The sequence below is a fragment of the Vulpes vulpes genome, chromosome 2 (genome assembly GCF_048418805.1).
Source record: "Vulpes vulpes isolate BD-2025 chromosome 2, VulVul3, whole genome shotgun sequence".
Classification (NCBI taxonomy): domain Eukaryota; kingdom Metazoa; phylum Chordata; class Mammalia; order Carnivora; family Canidae; genus Vulpes; species Vulpes vulpes.
In genome coordinates, this window is record NC_132781.1 from 55,353,776 (window position 1) to 55,366,361 (window position 12,586).

General features: G+C 48.3%; 1 long non-coding RNA gene across 1 annotated transcript; it reads left to right on the forward strand.

Annotated features, from left to right (window-relative positions):
- Window positions 1-434: 434 nt before the first annotated feature.
- LOC140597850 (uncharacterized) lies at window positions 435-12,252 on the forward strand. Its single transcript, XR_011999840.1, has 4 exons — window positions 435-726; window positions 3,258-3,313; window positions 3,880-3,948; window positions 12,021-12,252. It is a non-coding gene; the product is annotated as an uncharacterized lncRNA (long non-coding RNA).
- Window positions 12,253-12,586: the final 334 nt, after the last annotated feature.

Below are 12,586 nucleotides of genomic sequence, written 5' to 3' on the forward strand. Positions count from 1 at the left end.
TTCAATAAAGCTATATTTTAGGAAAGATTGTCTCTTAAAAAAAAAAAGTAGGTTCCAACTGTATAGACAGTCTGATTTCCTTTCCAGGGGAGAAAGAAAAAAAAAAAGCCTTTGTGTGTGCACATTTTCTGGGTGACAGATCGGACGTGAAGTAGACTTTTTTCTCTAAACTCTTCTGTGTTTGCGCACAACCACACGTCTGCATTTATATTTATAATAAAACAATTTCCATTTTGCAAAAGGAAAACCAAACAAGGGCCCCAAGCAGGGCCCAGCTCCTCCCCCTGCCTGGTCCTCTCCAGCCGGAGCGGAGGCACGAGGTGACCCCGACTCCAGGACTTCCTGCGAAGTCCCCACGCACAGCGGCCCCCAGGGCAGTGACGAGCACAGCCCTGCAGATGCTTCCCGGAAGGCCGGGGAGGTCAGCCTGGGCTAGACCAGTAAATCACCCGCAGAAGGGGCCGCAGGGTTTCCTCCGCTGAGGCTGGGGAAAATGCAGGCGGGGGTAGGTGAAGGAAGGGGCGGCCACCCGCACTTGGCTGTTCGGGGGGTGGGTAAAGACCAGCACACGGGGAGAGGAAGCAGCGCTGCCCAGCGTCGGCAGGACCCGGCGGAGGCCCGGGAAACCAGCAAGCCACTGCCGAGCTCTACGTGCCAAGGCCCGCCTGTTTCACTCGCTGTTTCTCTGCGCATGCGGCTCGCCTTCCGCTGGTAGTTCACGTGCCGGTGAGGACTAGTTCTGAGTCCGTATAGAACCAGGATAGAATCTGATTGGCTCATTTTGGGTCACGTGAGTGAACCAGTCAGCCAATCGGGTGGGGTCCCGTATAATAAGATGCCTTCTAAGGGGTTCTGCAGGGCTTCGCACCGGAGGGGTGGGCGGTGGGCGGGGGCTCCCTACCGGCTATGGGCTTTGCTTTGCAAGGAGTGAAAACCTGACTGGTTCAGTTCTCAGACAGCACCGTGCCTTCCTAGGGCGCAGCTGTCCTGAGGGGCCCAGGCACTAGGAAACCAGCCTGGTTCAAGCCTCCTTCCGTGCAGTGGTTCCCCACCCAAGTCTCTACCATCACAGCCCCTGGCGGCGGCTGCTCAGACCCCTGCCCCAGGGCAGCAAAGCTCTGCCCCAACAAGGTGCTGGCAAAGTTCTCTGAGGAATCTGAACTAGGTAATGCCGAGGAAAGTCAGGCCTTGTCAGGAGAAGCGGGGGTGGAGAGGTACAGAGTGAGCAGAGGAGGCAGAAAAACGGTGACTCCAGGGGCCTTTTCATCACTGTCACCAGAGCTACAGTCATATGGCTGCAACACTGACACAACCGTTATCACAAAAGGCACAATTTAAAAGATGCTTGCAACATGCTAAGCAAATTCCATGCAGGAAGATGCTGGGTAGCAGACACCAGTGCCTGCTGCAGATAGAACCTTGGAGAACCTTGTCTAACCACTAGTGTTTAATGCTAACAGTAACACTGATCTAGCATCTTCTACAGACCAGGCGCCCATTCCAAGCACCTCACTTATAGCTGCTCATGTAATGAGATAGGTATTATTATTCCCACTTTACAGATGGGAAAACTAAGGCACAAAGAGATTCGGTAACTTGCCCTTAGTTCACAGAGACAGGATTCAAACGCCAGAGGCCTGGCTCAGAGGTCATGCCTGTAACCACTGCCCCCTAGGCACTGGTATGTACCTGACACTGTTCCAGTTACTGGGGTACAGATCAAGACGCTTACCCTATTTTCTGGGCCTTACTGCCTGGGTGGGAAGAGACGTAAATAGCCGTGACCCATATAATGAGCCGTCACTGTTTTTTTTTTTTTTTTTTTTTTTTAAAGAATTTTATTTTATTTTATTTATGATAGTCACAGAGAGAGAGAGAGAGGCAGAGACACAGGCAGAGGGAGAAGCAGGCTCCATGCACCGGGAGTCCGATGTGGGACTCGATCCCGGATCTCCAGGATCGCGCCCTGGGCCAAAGGCAGGCGCCAAACCGCTGCGCCACCCAGGGATCCCCGTCACTGTTGTTTTAAGTGCTACAAAGCTTCGAGCTCTAAGAGAATCTAGAAAGGGGCCATCCTTGCCTGGAGAGGTCAGAGAGGGCTTCCCTGCAGAAGTGACACTGAGGGCAGAGTGCGTGGCAGGAAGAGGTCCAGGTGAGAGGGAACAGCATGTACAGTGTGCTGAACCACATTAGCTAAGCTCTTTGCTTACCCCAGGCAAAGGTTACAGGGCATGATAAGGTCCTGCCCTGGCCACCAGGTGACTGGCCATTCTCTCCGTGACTCTGCCCCACCTCTCCACTGGCAATCACAGTTGAATGAATGACCGTAGCTCTCTGAGGTGGCAGTAGGACAAACCCATGAATGTTTTCGGGAAAATATTTGCTCCCAAGTGGCCCTGGAAGGACACTAATCACTTTAGTGCTCGGGTTGTGGGAGTCATGATGATTCAGGGAAAAAAGGCCACTAGCTGGATTCTGGAGGGAATTCAGCCACCCCAGCTGCCCATGTGTGGAGATGCTTATCAGAGGCCAGCCTAGGCATCGCTAGCTTCGAAAGTGGGGCTCTGGCAGTTTGCGCAAAGCAGCCCTGGCCTCTCTCCAAGGGCTTATTTTGGACACTGCTGGCTTTCCTAAATGAGTTAAAAAGCAAACTCTGGGGGTTTTGAGAAGTGCTCTAGTCTCAGCCAGATATTCTTGACAAGTATGGTCAGTTTCTGGATCCTAATGGCTGCAACAGGGCTGTCACGACGAGAAGCTGGGTCACTCTCAAGGGTTAGACTTGGTAGGATGAGACAACAATTGGATCTCATACCGGCCAGCTGGGCAACGGTGACAGCAGGGACGGGGAGGGTAGGGGAAACGACTCTCTCCTACTCTCTCTAGGCAAAGCTGGTTTCGCCTTCTAGGAGGGAACATTAAAAATGTGCTTGACTTTTGGCCCAGAGATTCTGCTTCTGGGAATTATTCCCCAAGACGCCTCCTACCATCACACAGGGGCATTTACAAGGGTGCTCACTGCAGAATGGCTTGAAATAGTTAAAAACTGCGAACACCCCAAACATATCCTGATGGAACTGGCTAAATCTAGTGCGGATGTCCTCATCCCAGACAACTGCCGCCCCTGAAGAGAATGTTCCAGAAAGGCACAGCCTCTAAGAGTTGCTGCTAGTTAGGTACAACAAGACAAAAAATACATAAAAGTGATGAAACAATGTGTATTGTATTATTTCATTTTTGCTTTTTTTTTTTTTTTTCAGATAGTATTCTTGCAAGCTTGGAAAAAAAGATGATCTAAAGCATCCCTACTGCACTGGTAAACAGAGGTTATCTGTAGGGAGGAGCACCATGGGAGGACTTTCATTTCTTAAACTTTTGCTTTCTATAGCATAAAGTTATGCAATGCTTGAATTTTTACTTTTGCTTTCAGATCTTTCTTTTTTAACGCAAGCATTTTACTGCTATAAACTTCCCTCTTAGTCTGGCTTGTGCTGCATCCCTGAGATTTTGGGACGTCGTGTTTTCGCTTTCATTTGTTTCCAAGATATTTGCTAACTTCCCTTGTGATTTCTTCCTTGACTCGCTGGTTGCTTAAGAGTGTGTAGTATAGGGATCCTGGGTGGCTCAGCGGTTTAGCGCCTGCCTTCAGCCCAGGGCCTTATTCTGGAGACTTGGAATCGAGTCCCACATCAGGTTCCCTGCATGGAGCCTGCTTCTCCCTCTGCCTGTGTCTCTGCCTCTCTCTCTCTCTCTGGGTCTCTTATGAATAAATAAAATCTTTAAAAAAAAGAAAAAGAAAAGAGTGTGTTGTATAATTTCCACATACTTGTGAGTTTTCCATTTTTTCTTTCGCTCTTGATTTCTAATCTCTTTCCATTGCAGGGTATAATATCCATTCTGTTTGAAGTCAGAGGAGCAGCGATGACAGAAGGAGAATGTCTCCGCAGCAAGGTAAGTAGGAGCGCAGGAATGGGATCCACACTGCCTGGATTTGGAGTCAGCTCCCTCATAGACTACCCACATGATCCTGGCTGTGCTGTCACTGCTCTGTGCCTCAGCTTCCTTATCTGTGAAATGGGACATACAGCATAGGGTCTTGTGAGGATGAAAAGAATTCCCATGAAGAAAACCTGAAATTAGTGCCAGGGGCCCATACAGCAAGTGTTCAGGGAAGCGGCATCAGCTGTGGTGGTGGAAGAGGAGGTCAGGACACTGGCAACTGCCCAGTCTGAGGATGTCTTCACTGAGCCCAGTTATAAGCACATATGTTTGCACTCCCTGCCCTCCAGGACCAAATGGGTCCCTGACCCCTAACCTGTAGAAGGGTTGCTGTCAGCCTGTCCTCTTGTTCATTTGTTCCTTCCTTCCTGCATTCAGCACTCCCTCACTGTCCCCACTCCCTGATGTGCTAGGCCTTGGAGCCAGTGGGGGCGGGGAGGAGGACAGACATAAACTCTTCTGTGAAATGGGGATGATGATTATCTAAGCTGCTTTAACAAAATACCACAGACTGGGTGGTTTATAAACAACAGAAATTTATTTCTAACAATTCTGCAGGCTGGAAGTCCAAGGTCAAGGCGCCAGTAGATTTGGTGTCTGGCAAGAGCCTGCTCCCTGGTTCACAGCCAGCTTTCTTTGGGCCATGTCCTCACATGGCACAATGGGGGAGGGAACTCCTGGGAACCCTTTCGTAAGGGCACTATTCCCGTTCATGAAGGCTATGCCCTCATGACCTAATCACCTCTGAGAGGCCCCCCCCCCCCCACCCTAATGCCATCAGGTTGGAGGTTAGGATTTCAACATATGATTTTGGGGGGAACACATTCTGTCTATAGCAATGATACAACCACTTGCTGCAGGCTGTTGGTGCTTGAGGGGATCTTAGAAATACAGTCCTTAGCCCAGGGCATGGGCCCCCAGGGTGAGGTCAATACACGGAAGCTGTTGTTTAGAGAGAGCAGTGACAATACCAAGGGCCTCTTATCTATCTATCTATCTATCTATCTATCTATCATCTATCTACCTTTTAAAATTTTTATTTATTTATTTGGGGCGGGGGGCAGAGGGAGAGGGACAAGCTGACTCCCAGCTGAGCTCAGAGCTCCATGTAGGGGCTCGATCCCACAACCCTGAGATCACGACCTGAGCTAAAATCAAGAGTGCAGTGCTTAACCGACTGAGCCACACAGGCACCCCTCTATTTTTTTTTTATTTTAATTTTTAAATTTTTTTCCCTCTATCTATTTTTAAAGTGAGCTCTGTGCCCTCCATGGGGCTCAAACTCATGACCTCAAGATCAAGAATTGTATGCTCTAAGGACTGGAATCAGCCAGGCACCCCCATTGAGGCCCATTTTTAAGGCCAACCCCCTTATGGTCAACAATATGCTGCCTTGGGGTTCATCATTGGTGTTGATTTATAGCCATCTCTCCTCATGCCTGCACCTGTTCCAAAATCTTCATGGAGGTCAGAACTCTTGTCTAGTTGTCCATTCTTCTGTCCCAGTGCTAACATCAGTGCCTGGCACAGTATGGACAATCAGTTTTGTTCTAGTCAAATAAGCACCATTCTAACTGCTTTACAAATATCAACTCATTCTCTACTCATAACACTTCTGGTAAATAACAGAGAGTTTCATAACTTATCCAAACTCACAGAGCCAAAAAAGCGGCCCCCTCAGAATTTGAACCCTGGGCGATGATGTTTGCTGAAGGAAGTAAGGAGAGTGAGATGCAGGCTCTGGCATATATAGTTTTGAAATGCAGCCTCAGGGCAGCCCCAGTGGCTCAGTGGTTTAGCGCAGCCTTCAGCCCAGGGCGCAATCCTGGAGACCCGGGATTGAGTTCTGCATTGGGCTCCCTGCATGGAGCCTGCTTCTCCCTCTGCCTGTGTCTCTGCCTCTCTCTCTCTCTGTGTCTCTCATGAATAAATAAAATCTTAAAAAAAAAAAGAAAAGAAAAAAAGAAATGCAGCCTCAGAGAGCAGGGCCTTTAGCAAGCACTGATTTCCAACCTCATTGCTGTTCCATAAGAAGGAAGTGGAGACTAAAGTCTGGGAAGGTGGGACCCCAAGGCCAAACAGGAGATTAAAATTTGGAATTCCCAGGCTACAGCCCTGTGATCCTAGACTGTTGGGAATTCGGGGTGTGTCAGGTATTTCCCGCTGTTACTGGAGAGAACTTCACCATGAGTTGAGTAGAGAGGACAGTTTACAAAATACGGTGTGATGTTGGTAGCTAATGCTTGATGAGCACTACCCAGGTGTCAGGTCATTTGCAAAGTCCTTTTGTGTGTGTGTGTGTGTGTGTGTTTTGTTTTTTTGTTTTGCAAAGTCTTTTGTATATATTATGCCCTCGTTGAATCCTCAAAAGAAGTTCATGAGGCAGGTATGGCCACTAAACCCATTTTACAGCTGTTAAAACTGAGGTTGAGAGACTCCGAGTGACTGGCCCCCAGGTCATTGAGCTAAGATAAGGAGGAGCCTAAGACACATACACACCCCACCCCTGTCTGCTCTCTGGTCCCTGCTGGAGCCCTTGTCCCCCTCTGCTCCTTCAATGCCTCACTGTTAAATGATACCACATTTCAAAATCTTAGCTGTTGCTGACAGCAACATGGGGGACTGTGCCTAAGGATTCAGAAAATAAGCAGAGCTCAGCAAGGGCTGAGGGGCTGTGTATGTGCCTAAGAGGACAGGGAGGTGACCTGGAAACACCTCTTCTTGGTAAACAGGGCCCTGATCACTGGGTGAAAGGTGTCGGACTCCTGACCGGTTATGTAAACCCTGTGTTCACCTGCTGACTTCTGGCCCACTGGGTGGGGGCCTAAGAAGGTCCAGAAGTCTACCTCTCTCTTTGCGGGGTGTGTGTGTGTGTGTGTGTGTGTGTGTGTGTCTCATTTTAGTGCACCTCACATACAATCAGGCTGCTCAGACAAGGCTTCAGCCAATCCATCTGTCCACTGTGCTTAGGCCCAGCAGGGCCACAGGGCCACCTGCCAGATATGGGACTGCTGCTTGCTCTTGATGCCCCCTTAAGCCCTCTCCAAGACTTTAGTTTGACTTTGCACAGGAGGAGTTCAACTGGACTCCTTTTCCTTTTTTTTTTTTTAATTTTTATTTATTTATGATAGTCACACAGCGAGAGAGAGAGAGGCAGAGACATAGGCAGAGGGAGAAGCAGGCTCCATGCACCGGGAGCCCGACGTGGGACTCGATCCCAGGTCTCCAGGATCACGCCCTGGGCCAAAGGCAGGCGCCAAACCGCTGCGCCACCCAGTTCAATTGGACTCCTTTTCCTAAGTGGTACTATGCCATGCACTTTCCCCTCATACTTTATGTAACTGTGCAAAGGGGTCATTATCTCCATTTTATGGGTGAGGACACTGAAGGTGAAAGAGGTTAATAACTTGCTTGAAGCGATAGGGCCAGGGAGTGGCAGGGCTGGCATTTGAACCCAGGTCCCTTCAGGCAGAAGGAAGGCTCTGGGAACTGTGTTCTCATGAAAGATCTGGAGATCCAGGTGACAGGCAGAGAAAGGAAAGTTAAGGAAGTTAAGTTCCTGACTTTTATAGGGAGGCAAAGGCCATGTAGGAGCTGGCCTGGGATAATCACATCACCCTCTCTCTAACCCTTTCCATGGTTCCCCATGAGCTTTAGGATAAAGCACAGCATCATTATCATAGCCTGCCAGGCCCTCCTGTGGGATGGGGCCTGCCTACTTTTCAAGCCTTGCCCTCGCCTCTCACAGATTCTGGGCTCTTACATCTTCTCAGCTTAGACCTCCCACCAATTCCCCTCTTTCCTGGCTGACTTCTGCCCACTCATTAGGCTTGGCCTTACATGCCTTTCCCACTTGGAAAAGCCTACCCAGGTCATGGACACCAGTTCAGGCCCAGTCTGCATCCCCACCACTCCCTGAACGCTCCTTGACCCCCAGGCATACCACAGCCCTCATCGCTTGAGCCACACCTGCCTGCCCATCCCCAGCCCTCCCCCTTGCGGCCCAAGTCCCAGAGCCGATGGTGTGATAAGCACCTGGGAATGAAACATGGAGGGAAGATGTGCTTGGCCGACTTTGGAAGGCTGGGGACTTCGAAGGCAGATAGAGAGCGAGGTGGCAAGGCTGCTGGGCTGCCCTGCAGGTTGTACTAAGACAGTACTATAAGAGCAGGGCCAGTGCTCAAGAGCCCAGAACACAGGCTGGAGTTTGGACTTTGTCCAGTTAGTGATTTGGAGTTCTGGACTTAAGGCACACTGGAGCCAAAGCCAGGTTTAAGAAGGTAAGGCTGTCCTCAAAGTCATAGGGAAAGACAGGTGGGTCTGGGGAAAGCCACCTCCGGGTCTCTGGACAGAATGAAAATGGGGTAAACACACTGTCATGTTTCAGCCTGGGAATCGGCCTGATTTTGAACAGTGTCAAGTCAGATGTTGGGCCTCGGCCTTCGCATACTCACTGATTGAATCTCCTCAACAACCCCAGGAGGCAAGGACTGCTGTGGGCCCAATGGGACAGATGGGGAAACTGAGGTTCAGAGAGGTGGAGTGACCTCCCCCAGGTCACACGGGGACTCTCTCTATCCCTGCTTTAGTTGTAACTCTGTCTTGCAGCTCACTCAGAGGTCAGGGGGATCTAGATGGTTTAGACCTGTGCTGTCCAATATGGTTGTTGTGAGCCACCTGTGCCTAGTTAAATTTTAAATTTAGATTAAATGGAGTTTAAAATTCAGTTCCAGGGCAGCCCGGGTGGCTCAGCAGTTTAGCGCCACCTTCAGCCCAGGGCCTGATCCTGGAGACCCGGGATTGAGTCCCCTGTCGGGCTCCCTGCATGGAGCCTGCTTCTCCGTCTTCTCCCTCTGCCTCTCTCTCTCTCTCTCTCTCTCTCTCTGTGTGTGTCTCATGAATGAATAAATAAAATCTTTAAAAAAGTAAAATTCAAAAAAAAAGTAAAATTCAGTTCCATAAATAAATAAAATAATAAAGTAAATTTTTTTATTTTTTTATTTTTTTTATGATAGTCACAGAGGGAGAGAGAGAGGCAGAGACACAGGCAGAGGGAGAAGCAGGCTCCACGCACCGGGAGCCCGACGTGGGATTTGATCCTGGGTCTCCAGGATCACGCCCTGGGCCAAAGGCAGGCGCTAAACCACTACACCACGACTCCATGCACCAGGAGCCTCTGCCTCTCTCTCTTTCTCTGTGTGCCTATCATAAATAAATAAAAATAAATAAATAAATAAAAAAATAAAAAAATAAAAAATAATAATGCTGGTCAAGACTGTGAAGGTGGACAGGTCCTCAGAGACCATTTAATTCAATTCAATGCTCCTATTTAACAGACAAAGAGAGGGTAGGGACTGGTTCAAAGTCATACAGTTAAAAAACAAAAACAAAAACAAAAAAACCAAAGTGAGTTACTGATAGGGGTGGAACTCAAAACCTGAGTTCCTCACTTCTAGCCTGACCTCTCTCCACTGAAGGAGATTGACTCCTGTCTCTTAGCTGGGGCTTCATGAGAGGCTTCTGTGAGGCAAAGAGTGACCATAAACTAAGTCTAAAGACAATCGATTAAGTGGAAGTAATACTTTCATGTTGAAATTTAACAAAGGTTGATATCCACAATATGTAGTAAGCTACTACAAATAAATAAAAAGATGACTACTCCAATTGGAGAAAAGGACCAAGGATAGGCCAGGCAATTTACAGAGGAAATGAGAATTGCCAAAAAGATTCTAGTGAAAGAAACGTACAGTAGTGTAGCTTTCTGTTGTTGTTGTTGTTGAACAGATTGGTAAAGATAGAGAAAATGTGGGAATGGATGCTATCTTATACTCTTGGTAGGAGTAGAAATGGGTCCAACCTGTTTGGAAGGCAGTTTGGCCACACTTTTCAACAGTAAATACGTAAATTTTCTTTGAATCAGTAATCCCTGGGCTGGAACCCAAGGATGCCTGATTCTGGGTCTCGTGTTCTGAACCATGACTACTCCCATGAGTGATGGTCAGGCTTAGGTTGGAAAGGGCGGAATCACTGGTCAATGGGGAGGCTTGTGGACTTGGCTGTGGGAGGCTTCAGCAGGATGGACCCGTGTGGGCGAGTTCTTTGGAGCCTTTATTTTCTTATGTTACTGGCTCAGATATTAGCCAGGGGCCCAGCACCAATCAATACGTGCTTGGTCAGCTGCCGTGATGGCTCAGCTGCCATTCCAGTTCTGCAAATAATTGGAGCCCAGTCACCGGTGAATCAGCACTGGCCACCCTTGACAAGCAAGGCTGGGAAGGCAGCTTGGCGTGGCAGTTTGTGCTGGGTGTCAGGTGACAGAGAGCAAGCCAGCTGGGTAGCTGCCCCCAGAGTGATTTGGGCAAGTAACACCCCACTTCAGTTTCCCCTTTCTTTCCCTGTTTCTTTTCTTTTCTCCTCTCTTTCTCTCCTCTCTCCCTCTTACCCTTCCTTCCAAAGACTGCCAAGTGTGCATCACTTATTGTGACAGCAAACAGAAGGCAGAACCCTTGTTTTCTCTGCACACAGATGGTTGGTAACTTGGGGGCACAGAGAGTGAGTGTTGTGCCTGACATGGGGGAATGGGGTGGGAGAAAATGCCTGAGCTGAAGCTTGGCACCTGGTAGGCGACACCAGGTGAGCAGGGGACAAGACTGAAACCTTTGGACAGGGCTGAGGGAGGCAGACAATGAAAGGCTGAGCAGTTGCTTCCAGAGGATCCTGGATACCAGGCTAAGGACCTTTGATTTTATTCAGAGGGTGATAGAGAAACGTGGTAAGGCTTTGTTTGTAATATCCTTATAACAATATATTACTGAATTACAAAATGAATTCATCATATTACAAAAAACAATATCCAGGGCAGCCCAGGTGGCTCAGTGGTTTAATGCTGCCTTTGGCCCAGGGCGTGATCCTGGAGACCCAGGATCGAGTTCCATGTCAGGCTCCCTGCAAGGAGCCTGCTTCTCCCTCTGCCTGTGTCTCTGCCTCTCTCCCTCTCTCTCTCTCTCTTTCTATGTGTGTGTGTGTCTCTCATGAATAAATAAATAAAATCTTAAAAAACAACAACAATATCCAAAATATCCATTAAAATAAAGTAAAAATTTCCCTCTAAACTCTCTCCCCAGACGGAAGCCTCTGGTAACATTTAGGGTGTATTCTTCAAGATTCTTTCCTATGCATACAGAAATATATCCATTTTTCTAGACAAAAATAAGCTCACCCTTTATATACTGTTCTGTGACTCACTTTGCCATAGCAGGGTGGACATTTCCCACCTTGGCACACACACATCTCCTATGTCCTTCTCAGCAGCCATGTGGCATCTCATCAATGACACTTGCCTTCATTTGACAAATACTGATTGAATTCCATTGTGTACCAGACACTGTTCTGGGTGCCGAGGATGGAGCAGAGTAACAAAAAACAGTTTTGCCTTTAAGGCTTCCAGCTTCCTACTGGCAGACATCAGGCTGCTTCAATATTTTTGTATAATATACAAGGATGCAGGGACCATCTTGCATGTGTATTTACTTGCATGAGTGAGTACTGCCATTGGGTAACCTACTTGAAAAGGAATTGTGCCCCAGGGTGCTTGGGTGGCTCAGTTGGTTAAACGGCGATTCTTGATTTTGGCTCAGGTTATAATTTCAGGGTCCTGAGGTCGAGCCCTACGTTGGGATCCACGCTCAGTGAGGAGTCTGCTTGAGGATCGTCTCTCCCTCTCCCTCTGTCCCTCTCTCCCACTCTTGCAAGCACATGCGCTCTAATAAATAAATCTTTAAGAAAAAGAAATTGTGCACATTGGATTTTGGTAGTTACTGGCAACATTGAAGAGTTTTAGAGTAGGAGGTGATGTGGTTATATCTACAATTATCTGCCCACCCGACCATCACCCTGTCCATCCACCCATCCATCCTTTACCCATCCATCCATGCATATATATGCACATACATCATGCGTGTACCTGTGCATCTGTCTCTTTGACACAGTTATTTATAATTTATAAAGTGTCAATCTTGTGGCAGGCCATGAAATGTACATCCAGACACCAGGAATGAGGCATCTGACCCTGTGAAGCTCCTGCTGTAATGGCACAGAAAGAGAGAGAATGAGAGAAAGAGAGAGAGAGAGAGGTAAGCAGTATCACAAGAGTTTGTCAGGCCAGAAGAGGGCAAGGATTCTCTCAGGCCTCCTGTTTTCTGCAGGTATGATTCTGTTCTCTGTTCCCCCTCCTCCTTCCTGACAGGGGTTATGCTCACTCACAGCTACTTGGAGAACCAGGTGGCATTCAAATTCAAAACCCTGGGGATATTCAAAAAGCTCCACTTGAGAAACTATAGCTGTTTCTCAGGAAGTGCTGAGCTCTTTCTCTGCCATGTGTCCCCTTCATAGTGCTCTAGTGCACTAGTCCATCTCCTATTGGCATGGCTGCATTAGCTTCCTCACCTGTCTGTCCTGTCCTTGTTCTTTTTTTTTTTTTTTTTTTAAATTATTTGAGCATGCACACAAGAAAACACAAGCAGGGAGAAGAGGCAGAGGAAAAGGGAGAAGCAGACTCTGCCTAGCAGGGAGCCTGATGTGGGGCTCAATC